This window comes from Lissotriton helveticus, chromosome 7 (assembly GCF_964261635.1).
Source record: "Lissotriton helveticus chromosome 7, aLisHel1.1, whole genome shotgun sequence".
In the NCBI taxonomy this organism is placed as follows: Eukaryota; Metazoa; Chordata; class Amphibia; order Caudata; family Salamandridae; genus Lissotriton; species Lissotriton helveticus.
This window is the reverse complement of record NC_136068.1, coordinates 1,255,446,827-1,255,463,319: the sequence shown is the minus strand read 5'-3', so window position 1 is coordinate 1,255,463,319 and position 16,493 is coordinate 1,255,446,827.

Genomic DNA, 16,493 nt, shown 5'->3' with positions numbered 1-16,493 from the left:
GACAGCTCGCATTCCTCACACTGGCTCAAATCCCCATTCTTCCCCTGTACACCCACGGGCTCTCGAACACACATCAGCCAGACAACGGCAACAGGCCCACAGGCATGGCAAACTGCACAGACTTGGTCAGGAGGGTGCCTAGGGACTCACCCCTCCTGACTATAGATTTATTGCTGCCTCCACTGTCAGTCTACCACAGCCTTAATAGAGAGGGCAGTAGACACTCTCTGAAAAATAGGGGTGCACTAGGCATGCCCCCTCGACCTCAGAGCCAAGCTCTAGGGTCTCAATCCAGGTAAGCAGGGAGACCCTCAGTGGACATGTATGATTGTCATGCTCACTGAGGTAAGGATCTAGAAACTATACAGTAGCTTTTTGAGTGACTTGCCTGGAGATTAGCATAAGGCAGGGGAAGCACTCTCTCCAGAGACATGCAGGAGACTTCCTGTCCCAACAATGTGTGAGGTCATAAGCAGTGTATTGCGGGGGCTTAAGTTATAGTTAGCTCAGGTAACTATACCCGCAGAATTTCTCTCATTTCCTTGTGTGTAAAATCTGTACCTTTCTATAAAGTCTCCGTAACCTCTTTTTTTTCAGTGAATTTTTAAGGTTTTTTCAATTCTATTTCCTAACTATAATTTTCCTTTAACCTTTTTCAGTGAATGTCTATGGTTTTTTAATGTTCTTTCCTAACTGTAACGTCCCTGTAATCTTTATTTTTTCTAGAGAATTTCACAATTTTATTAAATATAAATTGTACTACAATTTCAGCTGTAAGTTCAATTTAGTAATACACGTTTTTACAAATTTGTTAATAAATTTTACTAACGCACATATTATTATATCATTTAAAACATACAATTACCAAATGAATATAACATAACTTATTAAAAGTTTTACTAATGAATAACATGAAGGGCCTGCGTTTAGATCTTGTCAGACGGGTTACTCTGTCATGACGGTGAAGGATATCCCATCCACCGAAATGTAGATCCCATTGTATCCTATGGGATTTATATTTTGGAGAACGGGCTATCCGTCACTGTTGTGACAGAGTAATCCGTCTGCCAAGATCTAAATCAGGCCCTAAGTCTTTCTCTGTTTTCCATTTGTTTTGTAAATCTGCAGATTCACTGCGATGCCACCACATATCTGGCCATCCATCCATGTTGAAAACTATACCCTAAATCCGTATGTCCGTTTCACATCTCTCTGCAAACAGTCTCTCCAGCACAGCTTCATCATATTTTTCCCTTTCCTTCAAAAGAAGGGAATTAAGATCTCTTCTGCTGAAGATAGAAGAGAATGAAAAGAGCAGGACAAAGAAGAAGGCTTACCACCTCCAAAGAAATCCTCTGACCGTTGGAAATATTTCTCTATTCCTTCAGGAGAAAAGAAAGTTCACACAAAAAGTGCCCATTGCAATCTATGCAGCAATAAACTGTCAAGAGCTACACTGAAGAAATGTTCACATGGCACATTGTCTGTTTTGAAAACACCTGAAAACCATATATACCATGACTGATCAGAGGATGATTACAGAGAGGGAAGGTGGTGCATCATCATCAGAAGTTAGACCATCTGTGCAACCTTTACCACCTGACCAGATACTTACAATCCCCGCTGTTTCACCAAAACTGCAAGATATAGTCACTCACTGTGCCAAACTCCATATGTCAGTTGAAAAAACCTAGCATCTGTTGCTCAGTTTATGGATGCTGTCAAGAAGCATAGTTCTTAATATTTTTATTCACCTCATCCTTCAATTTTCCATTACTCTGTAAACACAAGTAGATATCTGAAAAGCAAATATAGAATACATTTAATTTGTGATGACATACTATTAGACTATATACTATAAGCAACTGAGTAAGTACACTATCAGTTATGTCAGTGTAAGAGGCTACGTAAGTGTCTGTTTTTGGGTGTATATATGGGTATATGAGTGGCTGCATGGGTGTGTGAGTGGTTGAATGGATATGTGAGTGAACGTATCAGTGGCTCTCTTGGTGTGTCACTGGATGTGTAAGTAGCTGTGTTGGTGTGTGACTGGGTCTGTTAGTGACTGTATGGGTGTCGAAATGGGTATTTAAGTGGCTGTATAGCAGCGGCGGGTCTTCCATATGAGTGTTTGGGCGTCGCCCCACTGCTTTCTCGCAGTGCGAGAAGCAGAAATATAAAATGGTAACCATTTTATATTTCTGCTTTTTGTACTGCGAGAAAGCAGAAGTGCCTGGTTGGGGGTGGTAGGGTGGGTGGTCGTGCGCGAGGGCAGGGGGGAGTGGTTTACCCACTATTGTGGGTACTGACTGTTTGGCCGACCAAACAGTCAGTACCCACAACAGGGGGTAAGCCACTCCCCCCTGCCCTCGCACACGACCGCCCACTCTCACTTTCTTTCTATGCTGGAGAAAACGGCGCGGCAGGGGTGCTCTCCCAGCGCCCAGCAATCACAACGTTACCATTGCAGCGTTGTGATTGGTTTAGGGTTGAGGTAGGGAGGCTGCCTGCTGGCTGCTTCGGTGCAGTTTCCTGTTCGTGGACTTCTGGCTGCAGGAACAGGCGGGACCCGGCTGCAGCATTACACAGAGGCGGAGACCAGTGCGCAGGGTACCCAGTGATAAGGTAGGTAAAGATTCTTTATTTTATTTTCATTCCCCACCCAGCAACCTCAAACACCCCCTCCCCCTCTCTCCCACAAGCATGGCGGCCACGGCTGAGTGCACTGGTTGCGCACCGGACTAGGGCACACTAATGCTTCTTCTTCCCGTCCCGGAGTGCCTGATATGTTTTCAAGCACCTGCGCCACAATTGCGGTGTTAAAAAGTTCATTGAGTCCCAACTACCTAAGGTTACACTCAGCTTGTGTGTTGCCAGTTCCTGTGTTAGGATTACAGAGAGGGAAGGTGGTGCATCATCATCAGAAGTTAGACCATCTGTGCAACCTTTACCACCTGACCAGATACTTACAATCCCCGCTGTTTCACCAAAACTGCAAGATATAGTCACTCACTGTGCCAAACTCCATATGTCAGTTGAAGAAACCTAGCATCTGTTGCTCAGTTTATGGATGCTGTCAAGAAGCATAGTTCTTAATATTTTTATTCACCTCATCCTTCAATTTTCCATTACTCTGTAAACACAAGTAGATATCTGAATAGCAAATATAGAATACATTTAATTTGTGATGACATACTATTAGACTATATACTATAAGCAACTGAGTAAGTACATTATCAGTTATGTCAGTGTAAGAGGCTACGTAAGTGTCTGTTTTTGGGTGTATATATGGGTATATGAGTGGCTGCATGGGTGTGTGAGTGGTTGAATGGATATGTGAGTAAACGTATCAGTGGCTCTCTTGGTGTGTCACTGGATGTGTAAGTAGCTGTGTTGGTGTGTGACTGGGTCTGTTAGTGACTGTATGGGTGTCGAAATGGGTATGTAAGTGGCTGTATAGCAGCGGCGGCTCTTCCATATGAGTGTTTGGGCGTCGCCCCACTGCTTTCTCGCAGTGCGAGAAGCAGAAATATAAAATGGTAACCATTTTCTATTTATGCTTTTCGCACTGCGAGAAAGCAGAAGTGCCTGGTTGGGGGTGGTAGGGTGGGTGGTCGTGCGCGAGGGCAGGGGGGAGTGGTTTACCCACTATTGTGGGTACTGACTGTTTGGCCGACCAAACAGTCAGTACCCACAACAGTGGGTAAGCCACTCCCCCCTGCCCTCGCACACGACCGCCCACTCTCACTTTCTTTCTATGCTGGAGAAAACGGCGCGGCAGGGGTGCTCTCCCCAGCGCCCAGCAATCACAACGTTACCATTGCAGCGTTGTGATTGGTTTAGGGTTGAGGTAGGGAGGCTGCCTGCTGGCTGCTTCGGTGCAGTTTACTGTTCCTGGACTTCTGGCTGCAGGAACAGGCGGGACCCGGCTGCAGCATTACACAGAGGCGGAGACCAGTGCGCAGGGTACCCAGTGATAAGGTAGGTAAAGATTCTTTATTTTATTTTCATTCCCCACCCAGCAACCTCAAACACCCCCTCCCCCTCTCTCCCGCAAGCATGGCGGCCATGGCTGAGTGCACTGGTTGCGCACCGGACTAGGGCACAGTAATGCTTCTTCTTCCCGTCCCGGAGTCCCTGATATGTTTTCAAGCACCTGCGCCACAATTGCGGTGTTAAAAAGTTCATTGAGTCCCAACTCCCTAAGGTTACACTCAGCTTGTGTGTTGCCAGTTCCTGTGTTAGGTTCTAGTTTTGTGGCATTCTTTTTAAAGCTAATAACGATGTATAATTCTCGTGGTTCATGCTTAAGGGTCTGTGTTGGGTATAGTCTGTCGCAGTGTCAGAGTGACTGAATGTCCACAGCTTCTACACTCAGCCCAAATATTCTGACAGTGGCTCGTACAGATTTTGCACATGTGGGTTTAGATTAATCTTGTGTACCTTTTGGTTTGTATGTATTTTACTTTTTTTGTGGGTGTTGTCATTTGGGTGGATGTGTTCCGTTTCGTTTGCAGGTATAACATTTATTGTGTTTGCTGCTTATCTTTATATTCCAGACGGTACGTGTGTGTATATGTTTGTGCTAGTTGTTCTTTATGCTATTTAATATGTGTGTGGCATTTAGCGTTTCAGAGTGTCTGTGATGATTTCTGTATTTGGGCCTGCCTTTTGTTTGTATTTGATGTCCACTTTCTGCTTGCTGCTGAGTGTGTGTGTTGTATTTCGGGTATTTCTGTTTCCATGTGTATACTCTGTGTGCTCTTTATTTTATGATTTTCAATAGCTCATTGCGCTCATCTTGGTATGGAGCATCCTTTGTTTGGGGTGTCTGTTATTTGAAAGCGTGTTCTGTTTAGTGTATGTATGTCACTTCTATTTGTTTCTAGTTCTCCCACTTATCTACTGCTCAAGTCTCTGTGCTGCAGCTGTGTGTGGCACCAGTCCTAGTCACAATGCTGCAGCTGGGCTCTATGTGTTTGCAGCTCTACTCTTTGTGCTTCTCAAATTTTCTTGAAAATGCACCATATACCCACTTAGGATGTTCTGGCTCACTCGCAGCGCTCGCTCGCCACGGTGCACACTGACAGAAAGTTTACGCCCTCACCTCTTTCAAATGTCACCAGCCGCCACTGCTGTATAGATTGGTAACTGGCTGTGTTAGTATGTATTTGGGTGTGTAACTGTGTGTGCAAGTGTCTCTATTAGTGGTGGTTACATACATGCTGTGTGGGTGTTTGAATGTATGTGTAAGTGTCTCTGTCACTATCTGATGGTGTGTGAGTTGCTATGTGGTTTTGTAAATAAGTTTGTGAGTGGCTATATGGGTGGGTGACTGAGTGCATAACGTGGTATGTTAGTGCACATGCAACTGACTGTATGAGTGCTGGGTACATGAATAGCTGTACAGGTATGTGAGCGGATATGACAGTGCCTATATGGGTATGTGAATGACTTAGGTAGATGTATCCGTGAGTAAGCACTTATGTGAAGGGTTTTATGGGTGTTAGACTGAGTGTGTCAATAATTGTCTAGCTAAATTAGCGGTAGGTACATACGTGCTTTTGTGGGAGAATAACTGGGTGTGTACGTGCCTGCCTGATCGTGTGATTGGGTGCAAATTGCATACCATTAAATTACATACTATATACAACCACCCACATCTAATTTCTAACAAATTCATTGATACTGGCTTAATACAATCACTATATTTTCAGTATAGCAATTGCTCTTTCTCCTTTGCTGCTCGCTCACTATAATTTTAGTTAATGTTCTCATCTAACCTCCCTTTTGTTTTAGCTTTTACTATAGTGTCTAGAAGATACACATTTTCTTTCAGCGTATATACACCCACACTTTTTAATGTATACTTTTTTATAGTACAACCTAATTAACATATCTATAAAATCTCTTTGCTGTTGTCCAACGTTTAGTGTACTATCCGTTAGCATCTGTTTTCCACTGCGAATCTCAAGTCAGAACTATGTCAATCGTCCTTCAACCACAAATGGCTACCCTTCAACATGTGCTCTTACTCCTCATACTCCTATACTTAGCAAATCACAGACTTCCTCTCATCTTTTATTTTTGTTATCCCACTACTAAATGGTCACTATTTTTTAACCCTTTCCATGTTTCCTGTAAAGAAGCCCAATTTGGATGTTTTTTCACAGAATCACCGCAGCGCTTAGTGCAGCCCCCATTTAAATCCACAGTGGATCATGGATCCACATGGAAGCCCTTAAAAGCATTCAACAATCTGCTGTTAATATTTTTCATTTATGTTTCGTTTAGTAAAATATTGTCAATTACAAGATATACGCTCACTACAGAGCAATTAAGGTACATCAGTCTGCTTTTCAGTTTCACACTGCTGCAGGCTCAAGGTCAGCTCCAAGTAACTAGAGGCTAATAACATTATTGGACAACGAGGTGACGTTATTTGCCAGCTTGTTGCTGTGAGACCTGAAGAGTTGGGCTGACTCAAAAGGACTGCTACCTAAAAATCAAACCGGGTTTGTGGCTGACGCAGGTACATTGACCAACCTCCTAGCCTGATCCATCCTCATTGACAAAGCGATCATATCTACTACGGTGCTTTTCTGCTGCTTTGTGGACTTCAAAGCAGCATTTGACCATGTACCAAGAGAGTCTCACTAGGCCAAGCTAACCAAATGGAGAATACCTGCCAAATTGCTGGAGCCAGTCATCCTGCTCCACACTAACACCTGGATTCAAGTTAAGATTGGCACAGGGTCACTCCAATCCAGAAAAATCCAGAGAACTAGGAAAGTGAAACAGGGATATGTGCTAGCCCTTCTGCTTTTTTTAAACAATTTTGTGCCGATTTTTCAGTAGAGTTGGGCACAACAAACATTCACCGCCCCCAGGATTGGTGGTGCACAGATCTGTAACCTTTATGTGCTGACGACCTCGCTCTCTTTAGCCGTACAAGAATCGGGCTGCAACTGATGTTAAACACTCTACATAGTTATGCCCCTGTGAAAAATTTGGAGGAAAACCTAACTAAAACCTCTACCCATACCCCTTCTATCAAGTTTAACTCCCCCCAGGACTGAGTCCAGATACACCAAATGGCAGCTGCAACTTTCCTTTCAGGTTACTGCCAGACATTCACAGCATTTTCATTGGGGCGTGGATCTGAGGATCCCAGCAGCGGATCCATATCTCTAGAAATTCATAAATCTTTTGTCTTTAATAACTCCAAGACTATGGAACAGATTATACCAAATTACAAAAAGCACTTTTTCTGGACCAAGTTCTAGTTTTCTGCCAAATTTGGTGCAATTCAGTTCAGCAGTTCAGACTTTAGTCGCGTCTAAAATCCCTAAGAGAAATTGCATGGGAAAAACCCATTTTGGGACCCCCCTTTTTCCTTTTCCTTAGTCCCCACTTAACAGATCACCCTGAAACTTTCATGACAATAGTTGGAGTGAGTGGCAAACTAGTTTTGAAAGGTTTGTGAAGATTCGTCAAACAGTTTTACCTGAGCTAACTATAACTTATGTCTCCACAATGAACTTCTTATGACCTCACATATTACATAATTCATGACATGGTCAGTGAAGTCACTGATGACATCATACAGCAAAGTTCGGTTAACTTCAACATACTTCATAAAATACTATTCAAATTGTTTTTAAATAAGAAGACAACACTGGTGAGAGACGTGCAGCACGGAGCTCACTGTAACCTTATCTATGTAACCTTTTCTAAACCACTACTCTAAACACGAATTATCAAAGTCAAATGTTTATCTGTATGGCTAGTCTATTGCAAACCACAACAACATGACTTGGGACCCTGGAAAAAGATTTTAGTGCAAATGTCAGATTTACCCAAGCCACTACAACATACAACCAGTAGAGAGGTCTTAGCAACAGGCCACTTTGTGACGAACCACAAGTAACATTATTCTTTATTCAGGAGATAGGTGTGAACAGAGAGGTGAGTCTGTGGTAAATGTCTACTACACTGAGCCATCATCCTAGAGAAAGGTCTTAGTGAACGGAGGAATTTATTGCAATCTACTACTGCAGTCATTCATCACAAAGGAGAGAGGTCTAAGGAAACTGGCCAGTATGTCATAAAACAGAACTATACTCAGTCATCACTGTGGAGTGAAGTGTCAATGAATAGCTTAGACTCTCTCAAAGCACTAACATACACATACATCAGCATGGGACATGTGTCAGTGTAGAGGCTAGTTTACTGATAAATAGTACACCCACTTTAAAAACTGGATTATACATCAGATAACATATGGTAAAAATAGTATCATTCAGTAACATTCATTAATAGTATAGAAAGAATAGCAATTCAACGCACACAGTAACTAAGTATATACCTTTTGGTTTTGGAAACTTTTATGAAACCCTTACACTCACTGGATGATGTCATCAGTGAATTTATCAGTGATGTCACTGACAGTGTCATGAGTGATGTAATAAGAGGTCATAAGCAGTGCATTACGAGGGCGTAAGTTATAGTGAGCTCAGGTAACTATAACTGCTGAATTTCTATGGTTTTGTGAGTGTAAAAAATGAGCCTAATTATAACTTCCCTATAACCTTTGATTTTTTTAATGAAAATATATATCTTTTTTCAGTGATATTTGAAAATGTGTCCTGACATTACATGGAGGCAGCCCTGATGGTCAAATTTGCGAATATCATGCGTGGAAGAAATAAATTATCTTCTCTGACATATTATACATATCAGGGGTCCCAGATAAGTGTCATCCGAACTGACTTCTCACACAACTTGCTCCCATTTCGTTTCTGTCTGGTGATTCTTCCAATGAACTATAATGGCAACTACAACTCTCTGCTTAGGTTGCAACCAGCCAATCATGGCACCCTGTTGGCACACGCTGTCACGATAACGGCGAAATCATTTCAAATAAGACGCAGTCCCAGATATCCTTCTTGTTTACCCGTAAATTTCTCAACAACTATAGAGCAGATTTACTGCAAATAACAAAAAGCTTAATCTGTGGACCAAAAGCCAGCTCTCTGCCAAATTTGGGGCATATCCATTCACGGTTCAGGCTACAACCATTTGATTTAACATGCAAAACACACTCCCCCACTTTCTCAGCCCCCACTTGACAGATCATCCTATATCTTTACATGCACAATCAGACTCAATATGAAACTTGTTTTGGAAAAACCTTTTGAAGATTAGTCAAATGACGCCAAAGATATAGGCAAATCAAAAACCTATTTTTCTATAGAAACATGGTCCTAACTATAACTCCATACTGTATATACAGATCAATACTGATATATATGTAGATATAGATATGTATTCACTGAAAAAACCAAAGGTTAAAGGGATGTTATAAATAGGAAATAGAATTCTATAAACCATAGACGTTCACTGAAAAAATAATGGTTACAGGGACGTTATAGTTAGGCTCAAATTTCACTTATACAAACGATAGAAATTCAGCAGTCATAGTTACCTGAGCTAACTGTAACTTCGAGTCCCCACAATGCACTAATTATGACCTCACAAAATTACATCGCTCATGACATGGTCCCCAGGGCCAGGTCCAGCATGTCAACAGCTCCCTGGGGGTAAAAAGCAATGCCGCTCTCACAGGAGGTGAGAGCCGGCCAGGACCACGGGGCCTTCAGGCTCCACCGTGGTACCAAAGGAGATTGCCATGCCCTGGGGGAATGGGGTCCCCAGGGTAAAAATGTCCCAGGAGGGGGCCACTCAGCCCCCCACCATTTTTTTATTTTAAAAAATATGTCCAGGCCCGGGGTTTGGGGTTCTTGGGGTTGAAAATGACCTGGGAAGGGGTACCACGCTGCCCCCTCCCTTAAAATAAAAGCAATGTAAAAAAAGAAATGCATGGTCCTGGGAATGGGGTTCCAAGTCCAAAAATGGCCTGGGGAGGTCGCTCAGCCCCCGTTAAAAATATATTGCCAGAACTCAGGGGATGGGGTCCCTGTGGCCAACATAAGCCTGGAGAGGGGGGCTGGGTGACTCCCTTCTTTTTTGTATTATTTTTAATTTCCCAGGAGGGAGACCACACAGCCATAATCCTACAATTTAAAAAAATGTAGCCAGCAACTCGCCGGAGGCCCCACCCCCTTTTTCCACTACTCTGCAAACGCACCTCCTGGTGCGCACTTAGTTGGGGGAATGAAGTCCCCTTCACTGCTGAGGGTTCTTAGAGGCCAACTACCCCCAGTAAGCCCCACATAGTGGGATTGCTGAGAGGGGTTGGAGGCCACGTCCCTTTTTATACCTCTGTGACTGCTAGTTAAAAAACCTCAAAACCTTAGAAACTCACCAAAAAAAACAAAGGTTACAGGGACGTTATAATTTGCGAATAGAATTTTAAAAAACCTTAGAAATTCACTAAAAAAACAAAGGTTACAGGGATTTTATAGTTAGGATCAGATTTTACACATACCCTTCCATGTCTGCCATCTTTGCATGTATGTTTCACCAATATTCTCTGAGTGAGTGTATCTATATACTGGAATAAATGTAATTTTCATTAACATTTAATAGGAACCAGTCATTCAACACATTAATTCAACAATGCTTGTTCTCTCTCACCGATTGTGGGCTGATTGAAGAATTGGTCCCTGGCCCTGCTGTTTGTCAAACCCGTGAGGGATAAATGACATTTATTTGAGCATATAGATACACTCTCTAAGAGAGTATTGTTGAAACTCACATGCAAAGATGGCGGATATTGAAGGGAACAGTATGTTAATCCATCTTTCCGCATCACTCTTTTTCTGTCCAATCAATGGAAGACATGACAAATTTAAAGTGGGCAAGGAAAAGCTATGAAATATGGCTTTGAGAAAGGCGTCATCACCTAAATGCATCTGCCACAATAAATATTGAAATTTACAAACCGATGAGTTCTCTGTAACTTCCTGGTGTGGAAATTGGTGAACAATATGTTTTGTGAGGCCACAATCACGAAAAGAATGATGGAGTTAACCCAGATCTTTTGACTAGGGGAGAATGTGTGCATTTGTCAGCATTCCGTCCATCATTTGTTTGCTGTAACACTTTTCACCCTAAGTGTGATGGGTATGCCCAGACGTGGGTCCCTTGCTCACTGTGCCACTGGATTCAAGCTAGCCTGGCTGAAGAAGGGTGACATACCCTGAAACGGGTCCCAGGATGCTTGTTTCCGGACCACAGAGGACCTGGCCTGGCAGTTCGGTCTGGACTGTTCCCATGGGGCACAGGGTCATGACTGATTTGCATATGGCAGAGTCCAAACTGGGGTGATGTAGTGGGCAAAAGAACAATGGATTTAACCCAGATCTTTTGACTGGGGGAGAATGTTTGCATTTGTCAGTATTCCGTCCATCATTTGTTTGCTGTAGAACTTTTCACCCTAAGTATTATGGGTATGCTCAGACGTGGGTCCCTTTCTCACTGTGCCACTGGATTCAAGCTAGCCTGGCTGAAGAAGGGTGACATACCCAGAAACTGGTCCCAGGATGCTTGTTTCAGACCAGGAAGGACCTGGCCAGGCAGTTCGTTCTGGACTGTTCCCCTGGGGCACAGGTAAAGACTGATTTGCATATGGCTGGGTCCAAACTGGGGTGGTGTAGTTGGCAAAAGAATGATGGATTTAACCCAGATCTTTTAACTGGGGGAGAATGTTTGCATTTGTCAGCATTCCGTCCATCATTTGTTTGCTGTAACACTTTTGACTTTAAGTGTGATGGGTATGCCCAGGCTTGGGTCCCTTGCTGACTGTGCCACTAAGCTTCAAGCTAGCCTGGCTGAAGAAGGGTGATATACCCTGAAACCGGTCCCAGGATGCTTGTTTCCGGTCCAGGGAGGACCTGGCCTGGCAGTTCCGTATGGACTATTCCCATGGGGCACAGGGTCAAGACTGATTTGCATATGGCTGGGTCCAAACTGGGGTGGCGTAGTGGGCAAAAGAATGATGGATTTAACCCACATTTTTTGACTGGGGGAGAATGTTTGCATTTGTCAGCATTCCGTCCATCATTTGTTTGCTGTAACACTTTTCACCCTAAGTGTAATGGGTGGTATGTGTTCCGATGCCGACCGGCCCAACACCGCAGGAGTGAAGAACGTCCCAATCCTCTACCCTCACCGTGACCCCCAACACCCGCAATCAAAATGGATGGTGGAGAACACGACACCGGGAGAAGGTGGGTAACAAAACAAGGGAACCCAAGGTCTTGGGGAACACAACTCGTCTCCTCTGGCTTCTTGGCAGCTGACAGCTTGACACAGACGAGACCGCTAAAATGAAAAAAGGGGACAAGATTAGACACACCCCTACTACTATTACCAGTGCCAAGTACACACACGAACCACCGACCTCCCTGCTTACCCCAGATAACAAACAGGAGTGGCTTGATACGAAACAGGAATTCTTCCACTGCAATCGTATTGGTTGTTTCTTGCGTAACCCCAGACCAACCACGCCCCCTCGGGAAACACCGAGAATGCCAAAGGGGGCGGAAATCACAATTCTTAGGACAAAAAGGGACAGGGGAAAAATGGTATCAAGGGAATACGAAAGATACCCAAAAAAAACCTGGAATCTAAAAACATAACACGAAGGTAGCGCAAAAATGGCCGGTATTCAGCTCCTTCGTGAAAACACCCAAACACAGCGTATAACAAGATGACTTGGATACAAAAAGGGATAATAACGGGACATTAAAACCCAAAGGAAACGCAGCCGCGAATCCTAGAACGTCACCGAAGATCAAAAACAGGTCCCCAATAAAGGGTTCAGAAATGCCCAAGGGATTAGGAAAACTAGGGAACAGGGGAAAAAGGGGATCTAAACCCAGCACCAGAAAAGACCGCTGGAACTGAGCTCGAAGGAAGGGAAACAGGGTAGGACCACAGGAACAGGAATCACACGGCAAGGGACCAATATAGAAACCAAGCACCTGTTTCCTGTTGGCAGCCCCCTTTTAAAGCGAGCCCTAGGGAGCGTCCATAAATTCGCATATGCACTTGGCACTTTTAAGAAAAAAACGCTAACGGGGAACTAGACAGAAGGAACCAGGCCCCCTTGAACCCCAACAGTACCCCCTCCCGAAAACCTCCCTCAAAGGAGCTGGCCGTCTATGCCTATCTGCCTGTACTTTCATGGCTTTCTTGGACTCAAATAAATGCTGTTGACAAACGTACTTCCATATTTAATGATCGACACAGGGTAGTCCAAAAAATGTAACACAAACTGTGCCCCTCTATCTGAAACGATGACAGTAGGAACCCTATGCAGTCGGATCACTTGGGCCATAAACACATCAGCCAATTCTCTAGATGTAGGTAACCCTGGCAAGGGAATGAAGTAAGCCATTTTTGTGAATAAATCCACAACAACTGAAATGGCCGTAAACCCTGAATCAAGCAGCAAATCGGTCACAAAGTCCATACTGACCGTATGCCAGGGGGCAGGAGACATGTGCGAGGACTTACTAACAGCACACACCGGGCATGAGGCCACAAATACCTGTACATCATGGGTCAGAGGCTTCCAGCAAAACCAAGGCATACACAGCTCTTTGGTCTTATTGACCCCCGGATGCCCAACCAAGGACGATGAAGGACAATACTCCGAATCAAGCGTAACCAGCCTCCGCGCCCAATCGATTCTGGGATTATGGGCCTGTAACCAGGGTACCCCGAGTACCACCCCAAATGCTGGTGCGGCAATCAGATCGAAACAGACCGTCTCAGAATGCCCATTATCAAATGTCATCAACAAAGGTTCAGTTTGTCATTCAATCGACCCAGAGGTTAGCTCCGCGCCGTCAATAGCCCTCACGGGTTCAGGTTGTTTCTTCATCACACAGGGAACCATCAACGACTCGGCCAACCCAATGTCCATAAAGTTCCCTGTGGCCCCACAATCCAATAATACCGACAAGGAAGCTCTACCACAAGATGAGTAAGCGAAGCAAGCCGATACCGTGAAATGATGTGGGACTCTTTGAACCGCCCCTTTTCTTTCACTCATTCGATGGTTGAGTTTAACAACCAAATCGACGAACTCAACACAATCTTCGGGGGGGGTCTACAACCTGAGAGACTATGTCTTTTAAGTCCTCGCACAAGCCCTGATAAAACAAAGAGGTTCTTTTTGCCATGGGCCATTGTGTCTCTGCTACTAGGCGATTGAAAGTAGCCACATAACCCAAAAGATCCTGCTTACCCTGCCGTAGCTTTAACAATTCAACATCGCTTGCCTGCATAAAAGCATGCTTAGCAAACAGACTTTGCATCTGGTTCTTAAAGGCCGGGAAACTATTCAACACAGCGTCCTTGTTTTCCACTAAGGGGACCGCCCAACTAGCTGCAGTACCCAAAAGATATGAGATCACAAACGCTACTTTAGTAGTGTCGTCAGGAAAAGCGGTTGGTCGACACATGAAGTGCAAATGGCACTGGTTCATAAATATAGCATATCTGCTACTATCCCCGGAAAACATCTCTGGAGCTGCTAGAGGCACCGGTACGGGAGTGTTCACTGTAACGGACAAAGGAGAAGGAGACCCACTCTGCCCCCCACTCCTCTCATATGTAAATGTGGCTGGTTGAATCAATGGGGGCTTAGCCTTAACTGAGGGATCCCTCCCTCTTCTCTTAGTGCTTTCCTTCACCTCACCCATTCTTCACTCAGGCGGTGTGTTAATTCGTGGGCTTGGTTTTCTGTTCCGATGCCGACCGTCCCAACACCGCAGGAGTGAAGAACGTCCCAATCCTCTACCCTCACCGTGACCCCCAACACCCGCAATCAAAACGGATGATGGAGAACACGACACCAGGAGAAGGTGGGTAACAAAACAAGGGAACCCAAGGTCTTGGGGAACACAACTCGTCTCCTCTGGCTTCTTGGCAGCTGACAGCTTGACACAGACGAGACCGCTAAAATGAAAGAAGGGGACAAGATTAGACACACCCCTACTACTATTACCAGTGCCAAGTACACACACGAACCACCGACCTCCCTGCTTACCCCAGATAACAAACGGGAGTGGCTTGATAGGAAACAGGAATTCTTCCACTGCAATCGTATTGGTTGTTTCTTGCGTAACCCCAGACCAACCACGCCCCCTCGGGAAACACCGAGAATGACAAAGGGGGTGGAAATCACAATTCTTAGGACAAAAAGGGACAGGGGAAAAATGGTATCAAGAGAATACGAAAGATACCCCAAAAAAAACCTGGAATCTAAAAAATAACACGAAGGTAGCGCAAAAATGGCCGGTATTCAGCTCCTTCGTGAAACCACCCAAACACAGCGAGTAACAAGATGACTTGGATACAAAAAGGGATAATAACGGGACGTTAAAACCCAAAGGAAACGCAGCCGCGAATCCTAGAACGTCACCGAAGATCAAAAACAGGTCCCCAATAAAGGGGTCAGAAATGCCCAAGGGAATAGGAAAACTAGGGAACAGGGGAAAAAGGGGATCTAAACCCAGCACCAGAAAAGACCGCTGGAACTGAGCTCGAAGGAAGGGAAACAGGGTAGGACCACAGGAACAGGAATCACACGGCAAGGGACCAATATAGAAACCAAGCACCTGTTTCCTGTTGGCAGCCCCCTTTTAAAGCGAGCCCTAGGGAGCGTCCATGAATTCGCATATGCACTTGGCACTTTTAAGAAAAAAACGCTACCGGGGAACTCAGAAGGAACCAGGCCCCCTTGAACCCCAACAGTACCCCCTCCCGAAAACCTCCCTCAAAGGAGCTGGCCGTCTATGCCTATCTGCCTGTACTTTCATGGCTTTCTTGGACTCAAATAAATGCTGTTGACAAACGTACTTCCATCTTTAATGATCGACACAGGGTAGTCCAAAAAATGTAACACAAACTGTGCCCCTCTATCTGAAACGATGGCAGTAGGAACCCCATGCAGTCGGATCACTTGGGCCATAAACACATCAGCCAATTCTCTAGATGTAGGTAACCCTGGCAAGGGAACGAAGTAAGCCATTTTTGTGAATAAATCCACAACAACTGAAATGGCCATAAACCCTGAATCAAGCAGCAAATCGGTCACAAAGTCCATACTGACCGTATGCCAGGGGGAAGGAGACATGTGCGAGGACTTACTAACAGCACACACCGGGCATGAGGCCACAAATACCTGTACATAATGGGTCAGAGGCTTCCACCAAAACCAAGGCATACACAGCTCTTTGGTCTTATTGACACCCGGATGCCCAACCAAGGACGATGAAGGACAATACTCCGAATCAAGCGTAACCAGCCTCCGCGCCCAATCGATTCTGGGATTATGGGCCTGTAACCAGGGTACCCTGAGTACCACCCCAAATGCTGGTGCGGCAATCAGATCGAAACAGACCGTCTCAGAATGCCCATTATCAAATGTCATCAACAAAGGTTCAGTTTGTCGTACAATCGACCCAGAGGTTAGCTCCGTGCCGTCAATAGCCCTCACGGGTTCAGGTTGTTTC